Genomic DNA, 9488 nt, shown 5'->3' on the forward strand with positions numbered 1-9488 from the left:
AAATGTACTGGTCCCGATGTGTCCCAATTAACCAGAATCCATTGTATATTGCATTATTCCATTTTAAGTGTAGAAAATTATTTGGATCCAAATGTCAACAAATGTAAACATCAGGTATGCACAACACTCCAATAGAAAGATGCAACCAGCAAAACTTTGGAGAGGGGGTGAATCACCACTAATAAGAGGAATGTAAAACTAAATTCAATCAAGACAGAAATCCTTTGAAATCACACGCCCTTAGCACATTACTCAATTCCCCAACATTCCTCAAGAACTGACACTATGAGAAGCTAAGATACAGTAGGCCCCAAAGTCCCTCAAGTCTTTTCAATCATTCACTGGGACCTGGTTTCCACTTCCTTAAAACAGTCCCACAACCTTCAACAACCTATTGCCTTAAGTAAAATATAAGTACACCAGAGTACATGTGCTCCAGAAAACATTGGTATGTTATCTTTCACATGGAGTAACAGGGAGGGTGCCAGTGTTTCACACACTTGAAAAGCTTACATTTTTAATCCAAACAGCAATTTGACTGAATCCTTGCTTCCGCCAGAGCTTCTGCTTTGTGATTTACAACACTGCAAAAGGAAAGTGAAACTAATGGGACTGCTCTCTGCTCACAGAACTATGTTTCCTCTCAAATGAACCAAAAGTACAGAGAATAGAACCGCAGATTAAACTGCCCAGAACAACAATAATGCACAGTGCCTAAGGTAGATGTGGGTGGAGGGGTGGAAATTAGAATCTGATTGCTGGTAAGTGCTTCGACCTAAACTATTTAATTAAGAAAGTTAGATTCCATCAGCTATTAAATACAGTATATTGCAATACTGCAGTACAGGTCAATTTTATCTATTCAGGGTTGCATCAGAATGGCAAAACAAACTATCATAGAAAAGACCGTAATGGCTCTGCACAGCCAAGAAGGGCCAAAAGGCCTGTTTCTGTGCTGTAATGTTCTATGGTTCTAACTGCTATCAATAAAAAAAACTTAAATGAATTAAAATAATTTCTACCATTGCTATCAGCTTTACTTTACACCTTAAATAATTGTACTGCCGACTTCCAAAAGAAGAAATTTCCCAGGACAAATTCAAGCTTCCTAACTTTTAAGTGCAGCAGCAACATCCTAATGTCAATTTCAAAGCAAACACTGCTTACAACAATAATCTCCAAATATAAAGTGTTGCAATTGGAAATACACATTGCGGTTGATTTTGTTCCAGTAATATTTCAACACTGCTGTACAAGTAACTTGATAAAGTCAAGAAAACTTACATTTGTACAAAACTGCTGGCATTAAGTCACCCATTAGTATTGCACAGAGGCAGTAATGAACAATACAAAAAAATTACAGGAGACAAACAAAAGCACAATTGGATAGAATTGGAGGAAGCTTTTGAAGCAAGTACCCATGTAAACAACGGTCGTTTAAACAAAAAGAGGTGTGTAATTCAAGAAATGTTAGCTGCTCTCTCGTTGTTCTGTGACGAAGCAAGGAAAAAAAGTAGGCAAAAAGTGATAAGACTAAAGATGAGAGCACAGCTTTTTAGAGCAAATTATACTAATTGCAGAATGCCAAGTGCCATCAAAGGTGGAATGGCCCAATGAGTGACTACAGAAATGAATGATAAAAAAAAGTTTAGATGTGAAAACAGTGCACCTGCAGAGGGAAAAAGTACATTGAGTGCCAATGGCCCTTGGTGAGCTGAATGGAGGTGGTGTGGTGATGCTTATGTAATCAGATGGTACAAAGTCTACAAGATAGAAACGAGCTTCTCAGGGAACCAGTGTCAAACATGAGCAACCACTACACTTATACACAGACATTAACATCTAACTAAATGGCCAAATAAATAAATTATCATGATCCGACAAAATTTCTGGTAGCTTTATGAATGTTTTGGCTTTCTCAAAGCAAAAGTCAGTTTGTATTATCACACCAAAGACTACATAAATTCAAAACTGTCCAACCATACACTGCATGTGAGATCGAGCAAATTGCCTACACCATGCTCCTGCCAGTTCTGAGGATTAATATATGACACTGTTAAACCATCACATTCTAGGCAACACTAGATTCATATACCATCAGAATACTTGGCAGCATCAAAATGCAGGGACAGGCAAAACACAACTTTGCACTTGCATGAATATGAGCTATCGCTAACAAAGAAAACAGTTCAAAATCTTTGGAGTTTTTTCAGTTGGTTCTCACAGAGTTGCATGGAAGTTATGTTGAAAATGATCTTACATAGTCAGTTAGCATTTATATGGGTCATGGATTCATGGATGAGAAATTTTATGTCAAAAAGTTAATTGATTCAATAATCTAGAATTTTAGCTAGCTTATTTAACGTTGTATGATATGCTTCCGGTCATCCATAAACTGCCATTACATTGTCTTCAGAATACTGATCCATAACAAGTGCCATGTATGACTTCTTCCCCTGAAGAGATTCCACAAGTTTACATTGAGGCTTCAAGCCAGCTTGTATCACTAGGTTCTAAAAACACAAGCATGCATCTGCTGTAAACTGGAGGCCTTTCCTGCTCTCTCTGTGCCAATACAAAGCAGCTGCAATCTGCTTGGTTCAGACACCTGACAGCATGTGAAACCATGAAACTGTCAACTGACAAACACGGCAGAGAACACACACAAAAAAAAATCCCCAAATCCTTCCAGCAACTACAAATCTGTTCAGTTTCAGGTAAATGAAAATTCTGAAAAAAAAAACAATCTGCAGAACTTCTATCAAACTAGTAGACATCCTTAAAGATGCTGTGGTTAAAACAGATTTTGAAAACTAATTGCTGAAAATATTACAAATTATTAAAAAAAACATAAATGCTTATTTAAATCTTGCTACAGGCAAGACAAATTCACAATGCAGCCTTGTAGCGCACTTCTAATCAGAATCAGTTTTAATATCACTGGCATAGGTCAAGAATGTGTTGCTTTGCAGTAGCAGTACATTGCAGTATACAATGATAAAAACTACAAATTACAAAAAGCATACATAAAGAAAGAAAATTAAATAAGTAGTACAAAATGAGAGAAGAAAACAATACTGAGGTAGTGCTCATGGGCTCGTCATCCATTCAGAAATTTGATAGCAAATGGAATGAAGCTATTCCTGAAACATTGTGTGTGTTTCTTCAGTATGCTGTACCTCCTCCTTGATGGCAGCAATGAGAAGAGGGCATGTCCTGATGATGGGGGTCCTTAATGATGGGACACTGCCTTTTTGAGGTATCACATTTTGAAAGTGTCCTAGATGCTGGGGACCCTAAAGCCCATAATGGAGCTGGCTGAGTTTACAACTTTCTGCAGCTTTTTATGATTCTGTGCAGTGCTGCCTCAACGAATATCACTGGGTGATATTCATTGAGCAGGCTCACCCTGCTCTTTTTGGCAATGGCATGATTGCCACTTTTTTGAAGCAGGTGGGAGCTTCCAACAATAGCATTAAGAGATTCTAGATGTCCTTGAGCACACCCGCCAGTTGGTTGGCACAGGTCTTCAGTGCCTTACCAGGTACACCATCATGGCCTGATGCCCTGTGAAGGTTCACCCTCTTGAAAGATGCTCCGACATCAGCCTTTGAGACAGATATCAGAGGGTTACTAGATGTTGCAGAGATTTCCACAAGAATAGTTTTATTCTCCCTTTCAAAAAATATACAAAAGACATTGAGTTCATCTGTGTGTGAAGCCTCATAGCCATTCATGATGTTAGGCTTCACTTTGTACAAAGAAATAGCCTGCAAATCCTGCCAGAGCTGACATGCATTCTGTATCTAACCTTAACCAGAGTTGTTCTTTTTTCCACTCTTAAAATAGCCTTCTGTCGGTCTACCTTGGACTTGCTGTATAGTTCTGGAACATCACGCTTAAATGATTTAGTCCTCAGCAGACTATGAATCTCCTGGTTCATCCAAGGCTTTTGGTTTGGTTTTGCCTGGTATGTTCTCAAAGGCACACGCTTATCCACATAGGTCTTAATGAAGTGGCATACTCAGACTCGAAAATGATTCCCTGAATATCATCCAGTCTACAGATTCACAGGATTCCTGGAAGTGCTCCTCCGCTGCCTTTTTGGACCACCTTTGTGGTCCTCAGCACTGATGCTGCAGTGTTTAGTCTGACTACATGCTGGGAGTAGAAGAGCAGTCAGGTGATCGGACTTTCCAAAGTGTAGGCATGGAATGGCACGGTAAGCGTTCTTGACGGTGGTACAACAGTGGTGAAGTGTGTTGGCTAGTTGGTGGAAGTTGCTCAGAGGCTTCTTCAAGCTGGCCTGGTCGAAATCCCCTGCAGTGACAGTGAAGACATCAGGGTGTGCAGTTTTGTGACTGCTGATTACATTGCTCTGCTCTTCCAGCCTGTCTGACATTGGCCTGAGGGGGAATGTACACCCCTACCAGGATGATGGCAAAAACTTCCCTCGATATTTGACTATTAAATATTCCAGTTTGGGTAAGCAGGACTGAGCCAGAACTGCCATGTTTGTGCACCACGATGAGTTGATCATTAAGCATAGTCCACCTCCTCTGCCTTTTAAAGACTGAGCTATCCTGTGTTTGCAGAGAATGGTGAAGCCATCAAGCTGCAGTATTGTATCCAAAATTGCCGGTGCGAAGCAAAATACATGGCAGTCCCTTATGTTCATCTGGTAAAGGAACCTTGCAAGCACAAAACCAGAAACCATGGAAATCACAAAATAGGGGTATTTCTGGATTTTTCATCAACAAGATAGGAAGGAGAGGGGAAGAGTTGATGCTGCTTACAGCTGTTTGTGCATGGAAGTGCAGCAAGGGACTTTGGGGTTTTTACATTTTTTCTGTCATTCATTCTTTGGGGCTCTTCTTCTGTTTCAAGGATGTCTGTAGAACGTACGAATTTCAGGTTGTATATTGTATACTTCCTCCAATATTAAGTGGAACCATTGAGACAATGAATTACAGGCTCTACAAGAGTAGGATGTGCCTGTCAGGTCAGGGTGTGAGCACCAAAGAATAGGGAATAGCTTTGTCTGGAATTCCCCTCAGGTGCTGGGGCTAATTAAGTATCTAACTATAAAGTAGTCACTAGCAGTGAACAGGAAATATTCAGAGAAGACTGTCACAATGCAGCTCAGAAAGCAGGCCTACGGTGGGAGGTAAGCAGCAGCAAAGGTAGTCACGGTTAGAACAAAGATATAGCAGAACATAAATGTGAGAGTGACAGGGGTCAGGTTATAAATTGTCTTCTACTGCCACACAAGGGACCTAAAGATGTTATTGAACCACACAACTAAAGGGATTTTTTGTGTTGGCTGGAAGGGAAATTAGGCACTGGGGAATCTAAATCCCATGGTCCATTTTAGTACTGACAACATTCCAACTGAGGGACATCCAGTTTTAAGAGGTGAGCAAAAGGCAGGACTTTGTGAATAAGATTCTCTGTATCACATACGGACAAGCTTAAAAACAGGCAGAGCAAGATAATCAACATGTGATTTTAAAGTGTATGTGGAATGGAGGGGTCTTTTTGGAAGCACTTCCAAAGGAGCAGATACCACCTCAGCTATAAAAAAGGGGCACATGTTCTCATAGACAAAGATAATAAAAAGGTTGCAAACTCTTTGAATAATTAGTGTAAGAGATTTATAAGAAATTGAACAAACCTATAGTATTGACAACACAGGAGAGTACTAAAAAAGCAAACTATGAGAAAACAAAATAGAAATTGCAGGAAAACTTCTGCAGACCAGCCAGCATCTGTGAAGAGGGAGAGACAAAGTTAACATTTTAAATTGATAATCTTTCAATGGACACCTCACCTATCACCCCTTTTGTCATTTAATCTCCCTGGCCTCCAACCCATCGTATATCTTCTTGTGCTCCCTTCAAAAACTTTGGAATCAAAGTGAGATTGCTGAAATATAATTATTATATATTAGGACTGGGAATTAAATGAAACAAGAGCATAACATGTTCAGAAAAGAGGAGCACACAAAAGAAGTATTGGTGTAGTTAAACTAATTAGAGATAAGATAAATGGTACTACCAAAAATGTGACACGGGCATCTATAAATCAGAAACAAAATCTGCCAGGATGAGGTTAAAAGACAACGATAATGATAGGATTCTTTTTTAACAGCTCTAATACCAGTGGACTGATGGGAAACAAAAATCCTTCATTTAAGGAGAATGACAGAACATGCTCAGGAAACTCTAATGAGCTTTAACATACGCAGCAGGAAAAGTAATGGAACCTCTCCTCAAAGCTGAAAATGAAGGAGCATCTAAATGAAAAAGAAGCTATAGATTTCAAAATGGAATCACCTTTAATGACTAACATCAAGGGTTCCAAACTGAGCATAAGTTATCCAGATTTCCAAAAGACTTTTGGCAAGTTGATACCTTGGAAAGAATAAAAGTACAACATGCAGTGTTCAGCACTAGTAGCAAAAAGGGTGGTGTGCAGCTGCAAGTGTTATGGTGCAAGATTCCTCAAGGATCACAAACTAGGAGTACTACTATTCATATATTTATATAATCAGAAGAAATGACCTATTCAAAAGTGATTGCAAAATAGTTTAGTGCTGTGTCTATTCTGTGATGTATAATTTAATTGAAGTTTCTGCTAACTTATGTTTGACATGTTTACAATGTACTACACTGATGCATAAACCAACTTTTATGGCATTAATATCCTGTATTTGTATGCCTCTGACAATAAATTTAAACTTAAGAAAACTAATTGCTATATTTATGAACAATGCCTATTTTGTGTTCCTGAGGTGGAAGGGGACTGAGAAGAGAGGCAACAAATTAATAGATGATAAATTTACTAAGGATGTTTATAGAATTCAGCAGTGAATTTAAATTCTAATAATGTGACTTTGAAAAAGGCACAGTAGTACATGTACTACTAGTGAAGTAGGAATCAAAACAGGGAGAGGAATGAGTTAAGGCTATATTTTTTGGAACGTAGAAGATTGAGAGGAGCTTTGATACAAAATTATGATGGGTACAAATACGGTGAATGCAAGCAGGCTTTTTCCATTGGGGTTGGGTGGGACTACAACCAAAAGTCATGGGTTGAGGGTGAAAGATGAAAAGTTTAAGGGGAACACAATGGGAAACTTCTTCACTGAGTGTCATGAGAGTCTGGAACAAGCTCCCAGCACAAGTAGTGCATGCAAATTTCAATGTTTGTGATGTTTGAATATGTAAATGGATGGTGGGGTATGGAGAGCAAAGGTCTCTGTGCAGATTAATGGGACTAGGCAGTTTAAATAGCTTCAGCATGAACTAGATGGGCCGAATGACCTGTTTCTGAGCTGTACTTTTCTACAACTAAAAGACTAATCAAGATAATTAAGATAATTTAAACATTGCATATTATTTCTGGATTGTAAGTAACAAAGTTATGCTTAACTTCATTCAATCCTTGCTTTAGATTACACCACTGCTCTCTCATAACAGCACAGGAAGTTGGGGATTCTGCATGAAAGATTTACAAGGAAGATACCAAAGTTGATTAACTCTCCAAGCAAGAAGCAGCATCCTGTGTCTTTTAACAGAAGAGATAAGGTTGAGGTGACTTAATAAGATTTATTTAATCTTGTGACGAGCTCCTCTAAATCAATGATTTAGCCTCTGAAATCAAAAACTGTGCCAAAAGTGTAGAGGGTACCAAATTTTAAAAAAAGTGTAGGCCTGGTGGGGTTGAGGAGGAGGGCAGTGGAATCAATACTCACAAGAGCTTCAAGTACAGAACATTAATAAAATTGCCAGCTGGGTGCATGATCATCAAATGAAGTTGATCAAAAGGAAGAATGGCAGACTCACATTACTTGAAGTTGCAAATTTATGTGAGGCTCCTGAACAAGGGGACCATACAGCGCAAAAGGTAAATCAGTAGAGGTTGTACTAAAATGGTTAAGGCCATAAAATAAGCAAACCAAACATTAGAACACATTTTGAGAGGGCCATAATGGAAAAACGATGAAATTAAACTGAACCTATGACCAACCTTGCTACAACCACATTTAGAAGACTGCAAATAATGCTGGTCCCTGTGTAATAGGATAGTGTGGCACTGGAGAGGGTGCAGAGGGAACTTATAATACTAATTTCGGAAATCGAAGACATACATATATCAGTAAAAACCAAGGAAGTAGTCTCTTTTCCCAGGAGAAAAAGTAGCAGAGAAAAGGCTACATGATTATGAAACATTTTGATGAAAGTTTAAGTAGGGAAAATGTTGTGGAAAGATCGTAACTAAATACTAAGTTCCTAAGATAGTCAACGAGAAACCAACACAGGGATGTGGGGGGGGGGGGGGAAACTACTTTACCCAAAGAGTAGTGAGAATCGGGAACACAATACATAGAGAGTAGCTGAGGTGAATGCATTTATTTAAGGGCAAATCATATATGCAAATAAGAGAAGGGAATAGAGAAGTAGCTGATAGATTTATGAGCAAGGATTATTTGGGCAAATAGGCCTGTTACAGTCAAATACAGTGCATCAAATTTAATTCTAGGTATAGAGCAGCACTCCATCAAGGTGGATAGTAAAGAGAAAGTAGTGAAGAATGGAGATCAATAAGTATAAACATCCACAAAAAGAAGAAGAAGTTGTCTCCAACTCCCAACAAGGAAAATCCTCATCACTCGGAAAAAATAAATTTAAATTATATTTTGAAAATTACATTTCTTCTGACTCTGCTTCACACTTCTAAATAAATCCTGATTTTGTTTGAGCACTATTTTTAAAAAGAGTAAACCTGCCTTTCTACTGTATGTTTGTTTTTTTTTCTTTCCTCTTTGCTTACACACTTGAGCCCCTAATAAGAAAACAAATTGAAACAAAGCCTTCTCTAAATGATTCTGAGTGAACTGCTTATTGGACTGAATGCCCAAAGAACTACTGTTGGGAAGACGGCAAAACCTCTAGGTCTTGCTTCACTTACAATACAGACCAAAGAAATTCAAAATAAATTCATAAACCACACATATATCTGTCCCACATCCTAGGCATAGCTGTGTACAAATGGTTTCCTGGATAATTCTACAATTGTTTTTAAAGCCATTATTGCATATAATGATAGGAGATAAAAGACAACGTGGATTACTCTCTACAAATGTGGCCCCAACTTAATAACTGTCCAAGTGTAATTTTCCCCTTTGAAATCTCACCAAAACACTTTTCTAGCAACCAATCTTAGCGGCAACTTCATCAACTAAGAACATCCCATTCAAGTTCAGCCCATTCTTCAACGTCACTTCAACTATTTTCTGGCAGGGATCAATAGCCAACCATCACCATCGGGTACATTAACAAGTAAATTCCCCAACTCTTCCCACTCGAACGTGCCCAGATATGGAAGAGTTACTTCCCAGGCTATATATTTAGGATATGTAAACAGAATCGGGGAAATATGCGCTCTTTTAAGAAAATAACATTACCGTACTCCGACCGCTGAGA

General features: G+C 38.6%; 1 protein-coding gene across 1 annotated transcript in view; it reads right to left on the reverse strand.

Annotated features, from left to right (window-relative positions):
• Positions 1-9488, reverse strand: part of man1a1 (mannosidase, alpha, class 1A, member 1) — a 436576-nt gene that overhangs the window by 425340 nt on the left and 1748 nt on the right. The window lies entirely within an intron of this gene.

Source organism: Hypanus sabinus, chromosome 10 (assembly GCF_030144855.1).
Source record: "Hypanus sabinus isolate sHypSab1 chromosome 10, sHypSab1.hap1, whole genome shotgun sequence".
In the NCBI taxonomy this organism is placed as follows: Eukaryota; Metazoa; Chordata; class Chondrichthyes; order Myliobatiformes; family Dasyatidae; genus Hypanus; species Hypanus sabinus.